Genomic DNA, 22,141 nt, shown 5'->3' on the forward strand with positions numbered 1-22,141 from the left:
CCTCTGAAAAAAATCGTTTGCCTCATAAAAACTATCCCTGAATCATTGTTAGAGTGAGCCTGAGCTCATATTAACTAGATACCACTCACCTGAACTCCTAAAGGGAATTAAAAGCCTTTTTCAGCCTACTTTTCTCTTCCTTGCATACCATATTAAAGCATTTGGGCCTGTGTTTTGTTTTCAAAACTCCTATCTGTTTTCTTTAAGAGTGCTGGGGGGGAACTGAACTGAATTACATTGCGATTGTATACCTGAACTGTGTGCTTTTCCTCCCATTTCCTTACATTACATAAAGGGGGGGAGTGGATTGCCAGAGAAAAGGGGTTACATTGTTTTGTTGAAACCATATTGAGTATTTTCTGTACTGCATTTCCATTGAATCTTGCACCCATCTGATCTTACATAAAGCATTCGTTACCACCTTGTTCGTCAGTTCCTATTCCTAAGTTTGCTACCTTATCTGTTATACTATTCCTGAGTAACCAAATCAGTTTACTATTAGAACATTATTCATTGTTCACTACTGCTCATATTTTTAAGTGTGATATTAATTATTAATTCCTATAAAAGTGTGATAGATATATATTGCTTTACTTCTCAAATAAACCTTCTAAACTTGCAAAACAGAACTACTTCTTGGCTCAGTGGGGTCAGGGGGATTCTGAGAGAGGGGTGTTATATGAGGGTTGTCATCCAGAGTATGAACCTGGACATTAAGATATATCAATAAGGGTTTTTCATTCAGCATCCCTGACCAGGCATTGATTTGGCTGTAGTGCTGGATTAAATATTCTTTACAATCTCTAGAGGGAATTAAAATCAGTTGGCACATTTCCCATCCATTGCCATCACATTTAAAAAGCATTTTGGGCCTGTGTTTCAAACTCCTACCTGTTTCCTCTAAGCTTGCTGGGGGGGAACTGAATTTCGTATTGTATTTGATTGCATTCCTGAGAACTGTGTGCTCCTCTTTCCATCTCCTTCGATTTCTTACATTGCATAGGGGAGGGGGGGGGTGAATTGCCAGAAAAAAAGTGATTATCTTATCTTTTGCTAAAATCATATCAAGTATTTCTGTACTGCATTTTATTCCTCATTGCTTTTCCCTTGAAATCATAAAAGTATTTTTGCTACTTTATCCATCCTATACTAACTCCTCATTGATTTTAAAGAAGTGTGCTAGTGCCAGAATACCCATTGTTGATCAACATCATATGTCTAAGTGTACTATCAGATATTAATTTATTATAAAGTGTGATATATATATTGTTTAAGTTCTCAAATAAACCTTTTAAACTTGCAAAACAGAACTACTTCTTGGCTCAGTGGGGTCAGGGGGATTCTAAGAGAGGGGTGTTATATAGGGGGAGTCATCCAGAACTCATGAACTGGACATAAAGATATATCAATAAGGGTTTCCATTCAGTATCCCAGACTAGGCATTGACTTAGCTGTAGTGTTGGATTGAATCCTCTTACAAGGGGAATAGAGCCTGGATTGCTGGTGGGCCTCTCGGCACTTGGGTGCCTACACTGCAAGCTGACTCTCCAGCCATCACACAAGTGGCCCCTTGGTCACTGGACCAGCCACTTAAATTTACTATTAGGCCAATAGACACACGCACAATAAAATACACCACACATAATATACTGCATAAAGGTTACGCACACTGTGAAATAAGTACTACTGCAGAACAAACACCACAGTCAGTACATAAAAACAGCAGGTTCCTTACTACCTCCCAAATCTACTATGATAGACAAGTTCTAACAGGCAAGTTCTAGCTAATTTACAGGTTCAAGGAGTTAAACAAGTATTAATCAGGCCCAAAAGGGCAACAATAGAGTAAATATTTAAAGTAAGTACAGTACTGGGACTATGGAGGTCCCATTCAGTCTACAAAAACATAAAGGAAACTTGTAACCTCAATCTGATATTTTAGGTAATGTTAAAAAGTGAAATGCAATGATTAATTCTTTTAAAAAGAAGACAAAATTCAATGGTAACTTTTCAAATTACACAAATTGTACAGAAAACTCAAAGGGCCCCGTCGGCGAGGACCTGATTTAGTCACTAAGGAGTCTGCAAAAGTGAATCATTTTCTCCCACAGGGATTAATGGGACAGGATCAATATGCCTGTTGCAGTTATGTGTAGAACCTAGGATAGTATTACTTAGCCACTGGTGGAGTAAGAGAGGAAATAAACAGGCTGGGGAGTCCGAGGGATCCCACAGGAGAGATCTAGCCCAAGGTTTGAGGTTCCAGGAGGCCAGGGGAGCTGGCAGCAGAGTGAGCAAAGGTTCCTGCTTGAGCATTATGGTTTCTGCAGTGAGGGCTGAGAAACATAAAGGACTCCCTGGAGGAGTAGGAACAACCATGGGGTGGGATGCATGGGGCTAGGGACCAGTAGGTATGGTGCTGACAGGTAAACCAAACAAAACTTGAAAGATAGCTCAGTGGGTTGAGCGCTTGTTGCTGTAATCTACGTTTTGTCTCCTGGTCGCAGGTTCAAATCCCAGCAAGTTCGACTCAGCCTTTCATCCTTCTAAAGTCGATAAACTGAGTACCAATTTTGCTGGTGTAATACCAATGTACATATGTTCTATGTAAAGCGCTTTGGATACAAGCGCTATGAAGGCAAGTTATTATTATTATTAACACAGGAATGGTGTGTGCACATGTGATTTGTAGTGTCAGAATTAGGTCTGCTAGCAGTCTTTGGGGTGGCTTCAACGCATAGCACAGCAGGGACCCAGACAATATGATCCAGAAGATGAAGTGACGAGGCAGGGCCACACCGGTGCAGCGCCAGCAGCAGGAGGATTCTGGAGAACCGGCTAAGGGTCCTAGGCAGCTCAGGGGAGTCAGGCCAGGCAGCAGCAATGGTCTCAGGATGAAAGCAACTGCTGGATGTGAGCCAGGACGTCCCACGATAAGCTGAGGTGGAATAGCAAGCAGCCCCCACACCTCCCTGCCCCCCGAGTTCCAGACCAGCACAGCAGAGCAGGGCTGCAACCTTTGGGCGCCAGAGGGGGCGATCAGATAAACAAGCCAACAAGGCTGGAAGAAGCAAACAAAAAGCTCAGGCAGGGGTCCCGCCGGCAAAGAGATGCAGGGGTGTAGAGTCAAAGGACCAGGGCCTGCCCAGAATGGCCGTACCAACCAGGATCACCAGGAACAGCGCATCTTATTAGCAGTCTTATTGGGGGGGGGGGGCAGGAAAGGATCTAGGTCATGCCCTGGGGCTCCCCTTTATAAGCACATTGCCACAGGTGCAGTTAAGCACCTGGCCAAACACCCGCCTTACAGCACACAAAGGTTTGGAGACAAGCCAGTCTGGACTGGCCAAGGAAACCTTCAAACATACCAGTACTGCCACCCAGGATGTTGACTGGCATATCTAAAAGACCCTAAGTCAGTGAATGACTTAAACCCAAACCAAGGGTGCCTTTGTAGACTCCGGATTACCCAACATCAGCAAAGTGGTCATTGTAGCCATGGTTTGGGTCTATTCAAACAAAGGCCACTAAGCAAAATGTCAGGGAGCAGAATTTAGAAAAATACATTGGTACCAGAATGGCAAACGTATTCAACCATCTGACTACTACTGCAGTAAAAAGGACTACAACTCTGGTAGTCAATGAAAAAGCACAGATACCAACAGCCTACTCTCCCCAGAATACTATCAGTATTACAGATTCAGCACTGGACCTTAATGGGCGCTAAAAGGCACCTGGCCAATGTAACCACATAAGCTACTGAAGTGCAGCACAGCAATATGTGTTGCAATGATAAAGACATTTCAGTTGAAGGCCCTTTTGGATGGCTCGTAAACTTGGGGAAAAGACTCCCAAGCGGTATTCTGGTCTCACATGGGTCTTTTATGGGTTTCAACCAATTTTCCTTTTTTTTTTGTATAGTTTATTTTAGTCAGAACTCCTATAAAAACCATACACACATTCTTAAAATGTATAGAACATATACAATCTTATTCAAATTACAAGCATTACTGTTACAGTGCCTTTCCCTCCAATAGTATTTTTTTATAGAGGTCTGTTTAATTTTTCAAATCCACCTCGTAAATCTTGGTAAAGCGCGGTAAAGAAAAGGCCATCCAACAAATGTAACATATTAGACAAGGTGCCAGTCTCTAAGCACATGAAGGATGTCCATTATCTACAACCTTACTGTTCCACTTGTTCAGCCATCATAGCCACAGCCAGGACATATATTCACGTGTTCAGCCGTCATAGCCACAGCCAGGACAGATTCACGTGTTCAGCCATCATAGCCACAGCCAGGACAGATATTCACGTGTTCAGCTGTCATAGCCACAGCCAGGACAGATATTCACGTGTTCAGCCGTCATAGCCACAGCCAGGACAGATATTCACGTGTTCAGCCGTCATAGCCACAGCCAGGACAGATATTCACGTGTTCAGCCATCATAGCCACAGCCAGGACAGATATTCACATGTTCAGCCGTCATAGCCACAGCCAGGATAGATATTCCTTTGAAGCTATAGGGGAAATACTGAGATAGGCCTTTATCAAATATTATTCAATGTTCACCTAAAAGGTCATGTTTTTAACATTTTCTGACTTCTGGTCACTTTTGTATTAACAGGGACACACTCCCGCTTCACAAACCAGCCACAAAGCCTCAAGATCGATAGTGTTTTCTTTATACAAAATGTCCTAGTGGCATTCCATCACTGAGTATGTGATTTCCTAGGATTTCAGTGGGGAAAGAGTACAGATAGTTCAAGATACTGTTTAGTCCTAGGGGTACCTCAAGAAACCCTAGTGCATGAAAGAAGAATGAATAATCCCTCATCAGAAGGGCCTTCGCAGACACGGCTGCTCTACATAATGCCATCGCAACTTTCTAATGGAGTACAATGTGGCAGGTTATCCACCACATTCGCTGAGAACCTGAAATTTACCCCGTTGGCCTGAGCGGCACCCAGGAACTAGCAGACTACATGATCCACCCTATGGATTCTGAGGTAGTTAGAGAAGTCTGTTTGGCCAAGTAACGCCCCATGTGCATGCATTATGCAGGCCGGATTCATGACATTGGATTCGGGTGCATCCAGAGCCAGACCACTTGCCCCATAGTGTATAGACTATGCCCCAGCTGGTATAGACAGTGAAATGGGCGTCCAGTGAGTCAATACAGCACCATGCGTATATAGAAGCATGGGCAAACACCTTTGCCCAAAGCGTGGAACATCTGGAGCGGGTTCTTACACTATTGCAGCTTATGCACACATTAAAACAAGGGGCGCCAAGCCACAGGCTTGGTGCAGATGCAAAGGAAGGTGCCAGTTCACCCAAACCTGGTCCATCTACTACAGACAGGGTTTCATAATTGGTGAGCACCAGGAAGCCGGTCTAGCCAATTATACAAGACTTCTGCAGAGTTTCCAGGATTGTCTCCAGAATCCACTTGAAAACCTACTATGTGTCAAGCTCATAGTAAAGAGCTACAAGGTAACTAAGACTGTCATGTCTATGGAATGTCTTATGTAAATGCCTGTAACAGTATCACAATGCCATGCAACTAAGTATGCCTTAATCTGTAACCAGTCACGACTACATGTAACAGCACCACGATGCCTCAGGGCTGCTGTGCCCTATATAAGCGTTAATAAAGAAATACATACATCTATTGTCTGATAGAGAGACAGACTGGGGAGAAATTGGGATATCCCCAACACCTTTGTTAAACATTAGGGTTATAACCCCGGTTTCCGCCAGCGAGGGTCCAAGATGTTTGATGGCATTGACAACATTCACTGAGGTGATGGCTCTCAATTTTGGCAGAGAATGTAAAGATATGAAGGGGATAGTCGGACCCAGACCATTTTTTTTGGATTCCTCTGGACCCTTACCCAGTCTGTTTAATGTATTCAGAGCGAGAGCAAGATCACACGGTGTGCCATCCAAGTTACAAACTTTTAGGGAGTTAAATAATGCAAGCAGTACACAGTGAACTGCGGAGAGAGAATAGTGGTACACTTGTGGGTTATCCAGTGATAATGTGACCAAGGCGGCGATGTTTGCTCAAATTTGCACCGTGACTACAATCAAACAAAGACTGAAGTTTAGAATAGTAATTAGTACCCGGCGAGGTAGAATCAGAATGAAAGACCCATTCTGATTGGCCCTCGCCGAGGTATTACCTGGCCGGGAATCCTTAGGATTCCACGCCTTTGTCCCCGGCAGGGGCGTAGCAGCTCCTCAGCCAATGAGTAGGCTTCGCTCGGGCCTATAACTATGGGCCCCGGGGCATTACCCGACACAGTAATGACCCCGCCGCTCGGTGCATATTGCTTAAAAAACACCAGTCCTAGAATAAGCTGGGCAGGCTTTGTCGGACTGACTCCACGCTGTAGGCACGCTTGGTGATTCCCATTCCAGAATCTTGAATCACGTGTATGAAGGCTGCAGCTCTGAAGTGATGAGCTAAGGGAAAGTGCGGGTGTACACTCAGCACTGTGACTCATGTCCACACTGGGTGCCACGCCCCTTTCTTGGCTGTGCCCTGGGAGACTGTTCACACACTGTATTAGGTGGTGGTTGGTGCATGTGGTCTGACCTTGATTTTGTCTGAACTGTGCGGCCCGCACACCCCACCCTCCGTCCTCCCTACCCATCTCCAGCGGTGTGTCACGTGACTGAGTGAAGAAAGCATCTGTGAGCAGGGAGAATCGCTGCAGGATGCCAGCACGCGCTGCAGGCCACATCTGCCCCCCTCCTGACTCCACTCTCCCAGAATCCTTGGTGTGAGCGGTGCCAAGCCCCCTGCAGCAGCCGGAGAGCGAGCGAGCGAGCGAGCGAGCAAGTGCACTCGTCATCTCTCGGGGATGCCGCGAGGCAAGTCCAAATTAGGTAACATTAGAAGAGACCCAGAATTCATCCTTTCTTAGAATTCGTCATTTTTTCCACCCGGAATCTATCAATGTCTTTCGAATTTGGCCATTTTCGAAAATGTTTTTTTTTTACTTTGCCATTTCTTTGTGACCCCTTTTCTTTACGTTTATGAGAGATCCCCTAAATGGCCCCCCTCCCTCTTCCCGCCCCCGCCAGTTACACCTTTCTCCAATGTTGTGGTGGAATTTGGAAAGGCTTGCACTTTTTTGAATGGGTTTTCTTGTAGAAGGTTCATTCGCTGGGCCCGAGTGACCGAGTAATGGGATCATTCTACTTGAGAAGAGTGTGCATGCCTGCAGTAGCTCACCTCCCTCGGCATCAACATAGATCCGGCAGCCAAAAGGACTACCTACCTCGAGCGACACTCCATGGAGTAGGCGTCTGTGTGCGTTTGCTAACCCAGCTCATTCTGCACACACATGCTGCACGTCAAATCAGTCCACCTGTGCAGCTGGCGTACCGAAACCGTGCAAAAGCAGCAGCACTACCTGCACCCAGGCTCGGACTGGCCTATAGGGCAAGGCCCGAACCCAAAACGCAAAATGCCAATGTGGGACAGTGTGTTTGGTACACAGACAGGGCGACAGCAGCAGTGCTACCTGCACCTGGTGATAGCAGGTATACTACCTACAGGAGGTTTACAGAGTGACAGTGGCAGCATTGCCTGCATCTGGTATACAGACAGGGCGACAGCAGCAGTGCTACCTGCACCTGGTGAGAGCAGGTATACTTCCTACAGGAGGTTTACAGTGTGACAGTAGCAGCATTGCCTGCATCTGCAATACAGAGTGACAGCAGCAGTGCTACCTGCACCCGGTGAGAGCAGTTATACTACCTACAGGAGGTTTACAGAGTGACAGTAGCAGCATTGGCTGCATCTGGTATACAGACAGGGTGACAGCAGCAATGATACATGCACCTGGTGAGAGTAGTTCTATTGCCAGCAGGGGTTTACAGTGTGACAGTAGCAGCATTGCCTGCATCTGGTATACAGACAGAGTGACAGCAGCAGTGCTACCTGCACCTGGTGATAGCAGGTATACTACCTACAGGAGGTTTACAGAGTGACAGTGGCAGCATTGCCTGCATCTGGTATACAGACAGGGCGACAGCAGCAGTGCTACCTGCACCTGGTGATGGCAGGTAAACTACCTACAGGAGGTTTACAGAGTGACAGTGGCAGCATTGCCTGCATCTGGTATACAGACAGGGCGACAGCAACAGTGATACCTGCACCTGGTGACAGCAGTTATACTACCTACAGGAAGTTTACAGTGTGACAGTGGCAGCATTGACTGCATCTGGTATACAGATAGGGTGACAGCAGCAGTGCTACCTGCATCTGGTGAGAGCAGGTATACTACCTACAGGAGGTTTACAGTGTGACAGTGGCAGCATTGACTGCATCTGGTATACAGACAGGGTGACAGCAGCAGTGCTACTTGCACCTGGTGATAGCAGGTATACTACCTACAGGAGGTTTACAGAGTGACAGTGGCAGCATTGCCTGCATCTGCAATACAGAGTGACAGCAGCAGTGCTACCTGCACCTGGTGAGAGCAGTTCTATTGCCAGCAGGGGGTTTACAGTGTGACAGTAGCAGCATTGCCTGCATCTGGTATACAGACAGGGTGACAACAGCAGTGCTACCTGCACCTGGTGATAGCAGGTATACTACCTACAGGAGGTTTACAGTGTGACAGTAGCAGCATTGCCTGCATCTGCAATACAGAGTGACAGCAGCAGTGCTACCTGCACCCGGTGAGAGCAGTTATACTACCTACAGGAGGTTTACAGAGTGACAGTAGCAGCATTGGCTGCATCTGGTATACAGACAGGGTGACAGCAGCAGTGATACATGCACCTGGTGAGAGTAGTTCTATTGCCAGCAGGGGTTTACAGTGTGACAGTAGCAGCATTGCCTGCATCTGGTATACAGACAGAGTGACAGCAGCAGTGCTACCTGCACCTGGTGATAGCAGGTATACTACCTACAGGAGGTTTACAGAGTGACAGTGGCAGCATTGCCTGCATCTGGTATACAGACAGGGTGACAGCAGCAGTGCTACCTGCACCTGGGGATAGCAGGTATACTACCTACAGGAGGTTTACAGAGTGACAGTAGCAGCATTGGCTGCATCTGGTATACAGACAGGGCGACAGCAACAGTGATACCTGCACCTGGTGAGAGTAGGTATACTACCTACAGGAGGTTTACAGAGTGGCAGTAGCAGCATTGCCTGCATCTGGTATACAGACAGGGTGACAGCAGCAGTGCTACCTGCACCTGGGGATAGCAGGTATACTACCTACAGGAGGTTTACAGTGTGACAGCATCAGAACTAACGGCGCTGGTTGTACAGTGTGATAACAGCAGTACCACCTGTAATGTGTGTACAGACAGTGTGAGAGCAGTAATACAGTAACTTTGAGAGCAGCAAGAGTAACCATACTCGCTGCACGCGGTGTGCAAATATAGTGCGCTAGAGCAGCACTACAGGGAGTGCAGAGACATCAGTCGCAACGTCAGCAGCAGCACCTGACACATACAATGGAATAGTCTTTTCTGAGGTCCATTCCTCCCTCTTTATCGCTTGTAAGTCAGCGTTGCCCCCATAACCCCATCATATTAAGCATATTTTCGGGAAATGTTGATCTGTATTTGGTGGCAGCTGAATAGGGAAGGGTGTAAATTGCTCAACTGGGGAGAGAATGTTAACTGTGCAAATTAATCATTTCTTTTGATGGAACAGTTCTAGGGAGACCTTCTGGTCACCAAAAACGGTATTCTTGGAAAGCGAACTACCTCCTTGCACTTTTCGAGTGCATAAACGAAACAAGTGCAGTTCCCTATATATGTTCCACACCATGGACTTCAATTCGTTGTGCTGCGTCCTATTATAATCTGAATAAGAGGTGCATTAATGAAACTTATGTATGACAAACTGTTATTGACATTGTAAATAACTAGTATTGTGTTACCATTTTGTACTAAGCCCATTTTTTGATGATGAGAGTATGTAGCAAGTCGAATATTTACCACCTAAATGTTATGAATTGATTGGTAATTAACATACTAGCATTGTATGTTTAAGATTCTGGATTTATGGACTGTATTCATCACCTGCCTTGAAGAAGACCTGTTAGGTCGAAACACGTGTTGGCAACTCAAGTTCACGAGCATATAAAGCCACATATGATCACTCAGATCAAAACAAATGCAATAAATGATCAAAACGAATGCACTATAATGTGCAAATACTACAGCACCACTTAGGTTATGATGATGAATACAAGAGCATAAACTTTAGCACAATACACAATGTTGCTTATAATGCATAGGGTATTGTTTGACTTATTGAACTCTGCCGTTTTTTTATCTGTGTGTACATGATTCATGAACCAGATGCAAATAAGTACACAGTGTTAACACTTCTCAAGTGCACTAATTTGCACCCAAAACAGTAAAACTGAGGGCAAGTGCACCACTTCTCCACACCATAAAATTATCACACCAATGCCAAGTGCACGTTACACCAAAGAAAAATGTACACCAATGGCAAGTGCAGTACCCTTTATACCAAATTAATATCACAGTGATAGCAAGAGCACCCCGCCTTTATACCAAAACAACAGGACACCGATAGCAAGTGCACGACCCCGGTACAACATTGAAATTGCACACTCATAGCAAGTGCACCCCGCCTTCACAGCAAATCAATAGGGCGCCGATAGCAAGTGCACGACCCCGGTACAACACTGAAATTGCACACTCATAGCAAGTGCACTACGCCTTCACAGCAAATCAATAGGGCGCCGACAGCAAGTGCACGACCCCGGTACAACACTGAAATTGCACACTCATAGCAAGTGCACTACGCCTTCACAGCAAATCAATAGGGCGCCGATAGCAAATGCACGACCCCGGTACAACATTGAAATTGCACACTCATAGCAAGTGCACTACGCCTTCACAGCAAATCAATAGGGCTCCGATAGCAAGTGCACGACCCCGGTACAACACTGAAATTGCACACTCATAGCAAGTGCACTACGCCTTCACAGCAAATCAATAGGGCGCCGACAGCAAGTGCACGACCCCGGTACAACACTGAAATTGCACACTCATAGCAAGTGCACTACGCCGTCACAGCAAATCAATAGGGCGCCGATAGCAAATGCACGACCCCGGTACAACATTGAAATTGCACACTCATAGCAAGTGCACTACGCCTTCACAGCAAATCAATAGGGCGCCGATAGCAAGTGCACGACCCCGGTACAACACTGAAATTGCACACTCATAGCAAGTGCACTACGCCTTCACAGCAAATCAATAGGGCGCCGACAGCAAGTGCACGACCCCGGTACAACACTGAAATTGCACACTCATAGCAAGTGCACTACGCCTTCACAGCAAATCAATAGGGCGCCGACAGCAAATGCACGACCCCGGTACAACATTGAAATTGCACACTCATAGCAAGTGCACTACGCCTTCACAGCAAATCAATAGGGCGCAGATAGCAAGTGCACGACCCCGGTACAACATTGAAATTGCACACTCATAGCAAATGCACTACGGCTTCACAGCAAATCAATAGGGCGCCGATAGCAAGTGCACGACCCCGGTACAACATTGAAATTGCACACTCATAGCAAGTGCACTACGCCTTCACAGCAAATCAATAGGGCGCCGACAGCAAGTGCACCACACCGGTACAACACTGAAATTGCACACTCATAGCAAATGCACTACGCCTTTACAGCAAATCAATAGGGTGCCGATAGCAGGTGCACAACCCCGGTACAACACTGAAATTGCACACTCGTAGCAAGTGCACTACTCCTTCACAGCAAATCATTAGGGCGCCGATAGCAAGTGCACGACCCCGGTACAACACTGAAATTGCACACTCATAGCAAGTGCACTACGCCTTCACAGCAAATCAATAGGGCACCGATAGCAAGTGCACGACCCCGGTACACAAGAGAAATATCACATTGCTAACAAGTGCACTGCACGTGTACACCAAATCAATATTGCACGGATATAACAATCTCCAATAAACAAATATCAAACTGATAGCAAGTGCAGTACCCCGTGCTCATCAAAGAAATATCACATTGATGATAGCAAGGGCACTACCCATGGTTACCAAATAGTACACTAACAACTAGTACATTAGTAATTTGGTGATTTATAAAGTGCTTCATGCAGATCTGCCTCCAAGCACTGTAATAATTGATGTCATTATTACAGACTACTCATGGTACTGAATGTATCCACATCCAGAGGGTGAAGGGCTGAGTTGGCAAGACCCTGTTATTGAACCGATGTTGCACGGCGTCCTCCAGTTCCCATGGGCGAGTCTTTCACCAACAAGTATCACTTGCACCTTTGACCCCCTTTCAGTCAATTTCACTAACCACCTTCACCAAATGCACATCACGGACATTGCCCGTTCACCACACCTGTGTTCTCGGACACAACGCTGCAATGCCATATACAAAACATAGTCCGAGTCACTATCACAGAATAGTCATGAAGGTATCACTACGACACACGCCGGGACTGTTGGCTTTAGCAGGGCTTGTTTCACTGCGCCCTGTTCCCTTCCGGGTCAAGCACGATTCTGAGACTAGTTCTGGCTTATCGTGACTGTTGGAAGCGTCCGCCCAGTGAGGCCTAAAGTGCGACTATCAGAACCATGACACGTGGCTCCGCTTACTCGGCCTCTATTTCTTCTGAACCCAGACAGTCTCACACCACCTCCCTTCCAGCCCAAATGGACACCAGATGTCTTGGACCGGGTCCAAGCTTGAAGCAGGGTTCAGCAACTCTTCCCTAGAATGCTGGTCCCCAGCCAGCAAGGCCCTGCGTGTCGGGCTGGGAGATGAAGCTGAAAACGAGCTGACAGAAACCGAGGGCACACTCCTGAGGGCACACTCCCGGGTGCCAATCCAACCCATCTGCTGTACGCACTCACCGGGCTAGCACTTTACCAGAGCACCGCACGAAACACGGGGAGTACAAAGTAGGCATTATTTAGAACCAAACCAGGATGAAACGTGAAAAACAGAAGTAAAGGTCATGGGCCCGGAGGATAGCTAAAGGGCAGGGCAACACGTAGGATGCCACGGGTTCGAAGCCTGGTCCCGCCCTTAGAGGCTGGGCCCCGGCATGAAGCGCCATATTTTTTTCAAAAGAAGCTATAATTGCTTCCAAACAGCATGAGTAATTCCGACAGACAACTCTGTAGATGTTTAGTTCTTTTTCAAATAAAATATCTTAAGAACTAAAATGGCTTACAATACAATTCCGTAACCTCTGGAGATTTTGGGCCAATGTGCGCCTATGTGTTTTCATGCACTGGTCAAGGGCCCCCCCTGTCTAAGAGGCACATAAATATGTGTGGCGCACTGAAATTAATGGCGCACCGTTCCACACTGGAAGGCGATTTATCGTCCAACCGGGAGTCTCCAATATCTAGACCAGCCTAGCGCCCGTTCATCGGGTTTGTTCAGCTAATCAGAGCCTTCTCCTAAAGGAAGTTTGACCAACTGTTCCTTTGTGGGGTTTGCTAGGCTGAGAGGACAAGGCTAGTACAGAGAGCTGGCTCAAACCTGGACGGTGTTTGGTGGCTGTTTTCAGTGGATTGGGAAGTACTTGGAGAACTTCTAAAAGTCAGGTGTTGGTTTTTCTCTAGTTTATTGGTCTCTGGTGTGTTTTTGTTGCTCATTTCTGTGCCCCTTTGTTTTAGTGTTTGTTCAGTGTGTTGTTAGTCTCCACCATATAAAAAAAAAAGAAAACCTCTCTGCCCCTTCATCTGGTTCCTTTTTTCCTTTAGTTTTCCCAAAGAAAACTTAAAACAAAAAAAAATATATACTTTTCACGGAGAAATAGGTTTTACGGCAGAATCACAGGAAATAGTGGTCTGGCAATCAAACAAATAAAAAAAGTCAGACGAATGTGATTGCATGAACAACATTGAGCATCTATCAAAGAAAATGACATACTGTAGATATATATTGCCAGGGTTTACAAAGGGGATTCCATTTGATTATATCTTTAAGGTACGCAATGGAAAAATTTGCCCACAATAGAAAGACGAGGTGATTGGACTGACATCTCTTATGATCAACGACTTTGTCGAATATGTAAAGAGAATGTGGAATCGGCACGACATTTGCTTACCATGTGCCCATGGTTAATTCAAATATTTCAGAAAGGTTATAGCAATATTGTGGCTGATTTGAAGGATATTGTCACTGATCAATTTTGGTCACACATTTTCTCAGCAACTACTCAAAGCTGTTTTATGCAGTCTATTATATTAAACTAGCTGTTCCCGGCATAACATATGCCGTTCTAGCATATCCTAAAGGTCAATATCAGTCAGAAATTCAAAGGGTCACTTTTGTCCCCCTTCTTAAATATCGGAATTACCACCAATCACTTCCAGTAAGGGGGCGCAAGTCCCTGTGACTTATTAATGGTAATTCAAAATGCTAAATGTATCAGATGGAATGAGAGGTATGCGCAGTATAAGAACAGTATCTTAGCTCCATCCAGTGTTAGAAGGCAATGAGGTGATAACACTTCTGTATATCCCGTGGGAAGAGAAAAAGCAGCTTTTAATGCGAGTGCTGCACAGGGCACATTCTAAGCCCCAGAACGAAAATAGAGAAATTAACATATTGCTGTGTGTGGGAAATGTAGCAGATTAGTTGAGATATCACATGAATAAAACTCTGAGCCACTAAGTAAGTTGTTTGTATTGCGAAGAGAATCCAATTCTTTTATTAATATAACTATTTTTCCCTTTCAGGAACCTTGGCAAAGGATACGTCTTCTCTTGAGTTCTCTACAGTTCCCGGAACCGGAGGCCAGTATAGGTAAGTTCTGGTAAGAGTCCATATACTTCCTTAAATGTCTTTTCACTGTTGTGACCTTTTTTTCCTCTTATCTGTGGCAAGGTTTTCATCAGTCTCTGCGGATATCTCTATCTTTTCTTGTTATTACTTTCTGTGCCCCTCTTCACCTCTTTTACTTCTTTAGGGTTTGATTTTTATTGTCCATTCTCCCTCTTTCCTCTTGTTACTTTTCAAACATTTATCACAATTGAACGTCACAAAAGACTGTGGTTTTAGGATTTTTGCTTCTTCTAGTCTTCCTCTTGCCCTTGTTAAGACTATTCTATATTAACTGGTCTTCTCTCCGTTGCTTTAGGTTATGGCCCCCCTCTTTGCTCTTTTCACTCTTCTAGCTGTCTGGATTCAGCATTTCTCAACGTGCGCCTCGGCGCTTCGTACCCAGTTCATAGCGCAACGGCGCTTCCCAAATAGTTTGCAGTGCAGCTGTGCTTCATCAGCAATTTATAGCGTGACAGCGCTTCAATAAGTATCTCTAGCACAACAGCGCTCCCTAAATAACTCAACATGTCAGCTTTAACTAATGTATAGCGCAACAGCGCTTACTTTTCAACATCAGACAGCGGCTACATTCGCCTTGTCCTGCCGCCCTTCACTTCGTAGTGCAGCGTTGCTCTTTCTTTTACAACAATGGCTTACCGCTAATCAGCTGGGCCTCGTCATGCGGGTCTTCCGCTCGAGCCTCCGGCGCTTCACTTCGTAGTGCAGCGGTGCTCTGCCCTTCACAACAACGGCTTACCGCTAATCAGCTGGGCCTCGTCATGTGGGTCTTCCGCTCGAGCCTCTGGCGCTTCACTTCATAGCAATCTTCAACGTTGGGTTATACCGCTTCCGAGGGTAGCCTTCCTAGGACAGCGGCTCTCCCTCTCACTCTCGCTCTCCTCAAACAACTCACTTTACCCCTTCTCGGCCGTGACACACGATCAGCTGTGGGCGTTCAGCTGTTCTCTCCTGTCTCCCCTTAGTACGCCCAGCTGAGACCGTTGGTTTCCAGCTCCTCCTCCTCACCCCCGGTCTCCTAGGATACCAAAATACAAGTCAGCTTATTAGAGGAAAGTCCCTACAGGAATCAGAATCACTTCCTGCTTTAAGGTTTAATATGGCTTTACAGGTCTAATAGGGCTTAACAGGGCTCTCAGTTGCTTAAAGCAGTGAAGATACTTTACATCATGTCACATTGTCACCCCCCCCCTACTACGCCCTTACACTCGGGAAGGGTTTCTGCTCTAGACAGGTAATCAGCTTGGGCCAGAAACTTTCCAGGTTTATGCATTGTTCTAAAAGAGAAGTGCTGGAGATAAAAGAAACCACCTGAGTATTCTCTGATTAGTATCTTTGTTACGAGCAAGCCAGACTAATGGAGCATGGTCGGTTATTAATGTAAATTCTCGGCCTAGCAGATAATATCTTAGAGCGTCAATAGCCCACTTTACAGCCAAACATTCCTTTTCGATGGTTGGATAACTTAGCTCGTGAGGTAACAGCTTCCGACTGATAAACAGTACTGGCCTTTCTTTTTCTCCCTCGTTCTGGAAAAGTACTGCCCAGAAGCCCGTACCTGAGGCGTCCGTATGAAGGAAAAATGGGGCACTAAAGTCCGGGCAGTGTAACACAGCTTTCTCCGTGAGGGCTTCCTTTAAAGTATTGAAGGCTTGCAGTGTTTCTGTCGTTTTCCAAATTTTTCTTGTGGACGAGCTCTTCTTTAAGAGATCTGTGATTGGAGTGGCCAGGGTAGAGAAGTGTAGGATGAATCTTCTTTAATAACCGACAAATCCCAGGAAAGCTCGTACTTGTTTTGGTGTCTCAGGGAATTTCAACTGTTTGATAGCTCTGATTTTCTCTTCCTGGGGTCTGATGATCCCTTGGCCTACATAATATCCCAAATACTTCGTATGACACCTGGCCACATGAGTTTTCTTGGGATTTATATGTAATCCCACCTGTTGCACTGTTTCCAGTATCTTTCCAAGATGTTGTAGATGTTCAGTCCAGCTGTTACTGTAAATTATGTCATCCAGATAAGCACCGACATACTGTTCATGTCCTTTTATAACATGATTCATCAGTCGCTGAAAGGTTGCAGGAGCTCCATGTAAGCCAAAGGGAAGCACGGTGAATTGATATAAACCAGTGGGCGTGGCAAACGCCGTCTTCTCCTTATCCGAGACTAGTAACAGAATTTGCCAGTACCCCTTGGTTAAGTCAATGGTGGTCAGGAACTTTGCCTTACCTAGACTATTTAACAGGTCTTCTATTGTTGGCATTGGGTATGCGTCAAATTTGGAAATTTAATTTAACTTCCGGAAGTCCATGCAGAATCTCACACTCCCATCAGGCTTCGGTACCAAGACTACAGGCGCTACCAGTCGCTGTGAGACGGTTCTATGATTCCCATCTCTAGCATTTCTTGTACTTCTTGGTTGAAGGCTTTAATCTTAGACTCAGGTATTCGATATGGTCGTAGTCTTACAGTGGACCCAGGTTTGGTGACTATACAATGACTAGTTAAATTCGTTTTCCCTGGTAAGGAGGAGAATATGTGAGAAAATCTTTGTATTAAGTTAGATAACTCCATTTTTTGATCAGGTGTTAAGTTTGGGTTGATGTTTAAACCCTCTAAACCTGCTTTCTCCTTTAATTGTGGAAAATGTTCTTCTGTTGACGCATTCAAAGATATCATGGCCACTGCTTGGACTGGGGATATCCATTTTTTAAGTAAATTGACATGATACGTCTGATAAGGAATTTAGCTGTCCGTCTGCTTCACTCTATATGTTAACGGTCCCAGTACCTCTTGAATTTCATAAGGACCTTTCCAGGTAGCTAACATTTTGTTTTCTGACGTAGGTACCAAAACTAGTACTTGGTCTCCTTTCTTGAAAGCACGTAACTGCGCATTCTGATTGTAGTATTTTTCTTGTCTTATTTGCGCTTGAAGGAGATTATCTCTGGCAACACTTTGTAGTTTTTCCACCCTTTCTTGCAGCTGAGAAGTGTACTCTGTTAATGTTACTTCACGATTTGGCTGCTCCTCCCAACTTTCTTTCAACAAGTCTAACAGAGTATGTACGGGTCTTCCGAACAATAATTCGAAGGGTGAAAACCCAGTTGATGACTGGGGGGTATTCCTAAGTGTCATTAGAATCCAGGGAAGAATTCTATCCCAATGTTTATTCTCTAGGATGTCGTTTTCTTCCTTCAGCATTTGTTTGATGGTTTGATTGTAACGTTCTACCAACCCATCAGTCTGCGGGTGGTACACAGCTGTTTTCAAATGGTCTATTTGTAGTGTCTCACAGACTTGTTGGAGTACTTTAGACATGAAATTTGTTCCTCTGTCGGTGACAATTTCCCTGGGTATCCCCACTCGCCCAATAAAAGGTATTAATGCATCACAGATCTGTTGGGTATTTGTTGCTTTTAAGGGAAACGCCTCGGGGTATCTGGTTGCATAGTCCACCACCACAAGAATGTACTTGTGACCCCTCCGGGTTGCTTCCAAAGTCCCACCATGTCGATTCCTATTCTGCTGAATGGTTCCATAACTAGGGGCATATGCTTAAGTGGTGCTTTCTTCACATTGGCCCTGTTCTTCAGCTGACACTCCTCACATGACAGACATAACCGAACCACCTGTTGGTATACCTCTGGCCAATAGAACCTACCTAGAATCTTCTTAGTTGTTTTCTCCGTTCAAAGGTGTCCTTCACCAACTTGAAGGTGAGCGACCTCCAGTATAGTCTTATAATACTTCTGGGGTATGAGCAACTGTTTCAGGTCTTCTCCATTCCTGGACTTATCTAATCTGTAGTATAAACCACTTTCCTTTATGAAGCAAGGTCCCTGTCCTGCTGATTCTTCTTGAGCACACTTCCGCGCATTTTGCAGCAAAGGATCTAGCTCTTGTGCTGACCTAAAGCTGTCTCCATTATCCTCTAGCCTCCAATCAACTGCTACCGGGAACACATTCTTGACTCTCCACTCTCTCTTCATCAACCGCTTGATCTTCCTGCTCTTTTTGCTTTTTAGAGACGGGCTAGGTATTTCCTCTCTATGGAAAGGGGCCGTTTCTAACCAGCTCTTCTCAATTTTGTGTACTAATTCTGGGAACTTTGGTATATCCGACCCAATTAGAAGTGGTTTAGGTAAACGGGGTAACACTGCTGCCGTCACTCCCATTGTCTCCCCGACCATTTTAATTAGAATTTCCTTAGAGGGATAAACTCTTATATCCCCATGGGTATGATATGATATGATATGATATGGTATTTGTAACGCGCCTATACACAAGTGTTTCAAGGCGCGATGAGGCATGGACACACCAGATAGGTATTTCCCCTGGAGAACAATAATCTTCACCTACCAGCTCTGAGGTCACAGCGGTATGAAGGCTTCCTGAGTCGATCAACGCTGTGGTGGGCTTTCCATCCACCTCTGCTTCACATGTATATAGATATTGCGATGCTCTCCCAGTTATCTGTTCTGGAGTTCATTTCCCTTTTGGGAATCAAGAAGTCCAACATCCATTGGTTCTGCTTTTGGTTTCTTCGGACAAAATCTTACGAGGTGACCCCAATCCCCACAGTCAAAACACTGAGGACCCTTAAGTATTGATGGACTTTGGCGATAATTTATCGGACCCTCGCTGTTGGGTCAGGAGCGTATATTATCTCCTTCCGCTCTTCGCAACATTGAGTGGGGCCACCTTAGTTGAGTTGTCGTCTTATTTACCATAAGGTTTGGCTTGTAACTTGATGTATAGGTCAACACCTTGCCTTGTCCAGCTTTTTGGTAAGCTGATGCTACCTCTACAGCCTCTGTTAATGTCAAGCTGGGATGTTGTTTGACCCATCTCTGTACGGGCCCAGGGAGAGCCTCTACGAACTGTTCTAGAATGACCTTCTCCGTTATCTCTGCAGAAGAGGTCGTAGCAGGCTGTAGCCATTTCTCTGTCATCTCTTTTACTTGGTAAAATAACTGTCTCAGGGTTTCTTCCACCTTCAGTTTGACTTCTCTAAACTTGACTCGATAGGTTTCCTTATCGTGTCCCATCCGTTCCAGCACGACCTTCATATCTCCATAGCTGGTGTCGCCCACCGGGTTTGCAGCTTGATATGCACATTGCATTTCACCGGTCATCAATGGTGCGATGTAATGGCACCATCTCTCGGCGGGCCATTGTGCATTTCGAGCTACTCTCTCGAAATTCACGAAAAAGTGACCCGGATCTTCACCGGCTGAGTACTTCTGTAACACAGAGGTAGGGACCTGAGGATTGTGCCTTACATTAGACATTTCGAGTAATTGAGCCTGTTGCATTTGTAAAGCCTGTTGAAAGGCTAATCTGTCGGCTTGGGCTTGTTGCGACTGCATTTGCAAAGCTTGTTGTAACAGCTGTTGACCTTCACTTAGGGTCTTAATAAGGTCCTCCATGGCGTTCAAATGTGGAAAATGTAGCAGATTAGTTGAGATATCACATGAATAAAACTCTGAGCCACTAAGTAAGTTGTTTGGATTGCGAAGAGAATCCAATTCTTTTATTAATATAACTATTTTTCCCTTTCAGGAACCTTGGCAAAGGATACGTCTTCTCTTGAGTTCTCTACAGTCCCCGGAACCGGAGGCCAGTATAGGTAAGTTCTGGTAAGAGTCCATATACTTCCTTAAATGTCTTTTCGCTGTTGTGACCTTTTTTTCCTCTTATCTGTGGCGAGGTTTTCATCAGTCTCTGCAGATATCTCTATCCTTTCTTGTTATTACTTTCTGTGCCCCTCTTTACCTCTTTCACTTCTTTAGGGTTTGATTTTTATTGTCCATTCTCCCTCTTTCTTCTTGTTACTTTTCAAACATTTATCACAATTGAACGTCAAGAAAGACTGGTTTTAGGATTTTTGCTTCTTTTAGTTTTCTTCCTGCTCTTGTTAAGATTATTCTATATTAACTGGTCTTCTCTCCGTTGCTTTAGGTTATGGCCCCCCTCTTTGCTCTTTTCACTCTTCTAGCTGTCTGGATTCAGCATTTCTCAACGTGCGCCTCGGCGCTTCGTACCCAGTTCATAGCGCAACTGTGCTTCCCAAATAGTTCGCAGTGCAGCTGTGCTTCATCAGCAACTTGAAAGCGCTTCAATAAGTATCCCTAGCGCAACAGCACTCCCTAAATAACTCATAACATGTCAGCTTTAACTAATGTATAGCGCAACGGTGCTTACTTTTCAACATCAGACAGCGGCTACATTCGCCTTGTCCTGCCACCCTTCACTTCGTAGTGCAGCGTTGCTCTTTCTTTCACAACAACGGCTTACCGCTAATCAGCTGGGCCTCGTCATGCGGGTCTTCCGCTCGTGCCTCCGCCGCTTCACTTCGTAGTGCAGCGGTGCTCTGCCCTTCACAACAACGGCTTACCGCTAATCAGCTGGGCCTCGTCATGCGGGTCTTCTGCTCGAGCCTACGGCGCTTCACTTCGTAGTGCAGCGGTGCTCTGCCCTTCACAACAACGGCTTACTGCTAATCAGCTGAGCCTCATCATGCGGGTCTTCCGCTCGAGCCTCCGGCGCTTCACTTCGTAGCAATCTTCAACGTTGGGTTATACCGCTTCCGAGGGTAGCCTTCCTATGACAGCGGCTCTCCCTCTCACTCTCCTCAAACAACTCACTTCACCCCTTCTCGGCCGTGACACACGATCAGCTGTGGGCGTTCAGCTGTTCTCTCCTGTCTCCCCTTAGTATGCCAGCTGAGACCAAAGGTTTACAGCTCCTCCTCCTCGCCCCCGGTCTCCTAGGATACCAAAATACAAGTCAGCTTATTAGAGGAAAGTCCCTACAGGAATCAGAATCACTTCCTGCTTTAAGGTTTAATATGGCTTTACAGGTCTAATAGGGCTTAACAGGGCTCCCAGTTGCTTAAAGAAGTGAAGATACTTTACATCATGTCACATTGTCACAATATTGTGGCTGATTTGAAGGATATTGTCACTGATCAATTTTGGTCACACATTTTCTCAGCTACTAACTCAAAGCTGTTTTATGCAGTCTATTATATTAAACTAGCTGTTCCCGGCATAACATATGCCGTTCTAGCCTATCTTAATGGTCAATATCAGTCAGTAATTCAAAGGGTCACTTTTGTCCCCCTTCTTAAATATCGGAATTACCACCAATCACTTCCATGAAGGGGGCGTAAGTCCCTGTGACTTATTAATGGTGATTAAAAAGGCTAAATGTATCAGATGGAATGATAGGTATGTGCAGTATAAGAACAGTATCTTGGC

The 22,141-nt window shown here is 45.4% G+C and overlaps 1 protein-coding gene and 1 long non-coding RNA gene across 2 annotated transcripts in view; one reads left to right on the top strand and one right to left on the bottom strand.

Annotated features, from left to right (window-relative positions):
• The window catches only part of OPHN1 (oligophrenin 1), a 733,935-nt gene that overhangs the window by 356,903 nt on the left and 354,891 nt on the right, over positions 1 to 22,141 (bottom strand). The gene's annotated exons all lie outside the window — the stretch shown is intronic.
• Positions 6,693 to 20,602, top strand: LOC138480778 (uncharacterized). The gene is made up of 3 exons (XR_011274128.1): positions 6,693 to 6,898; positions 14,773 to 14,839; positions 20,442 to 20,602. It is a non-coding gene; the product is annotated as an uncharacterized lncRNA (long non-coding RNA).

Source organism: Ambystoma mexicanum, chromosome 5p (assembly GCF_040938575.1).
Source record: "Ambystoma mexicanum isolate Mex_15411 chromosome 5p, UKY_AmexF1_1, whole genome shotgun sequence".
Taxonomy (NCBI): domain Eukaryota; kingdom Metazoa; phylum Chordata; class Amphibia; order Caudata; family Ambystomatidae; genus Ambystoma; species Ambystoma mexicanum.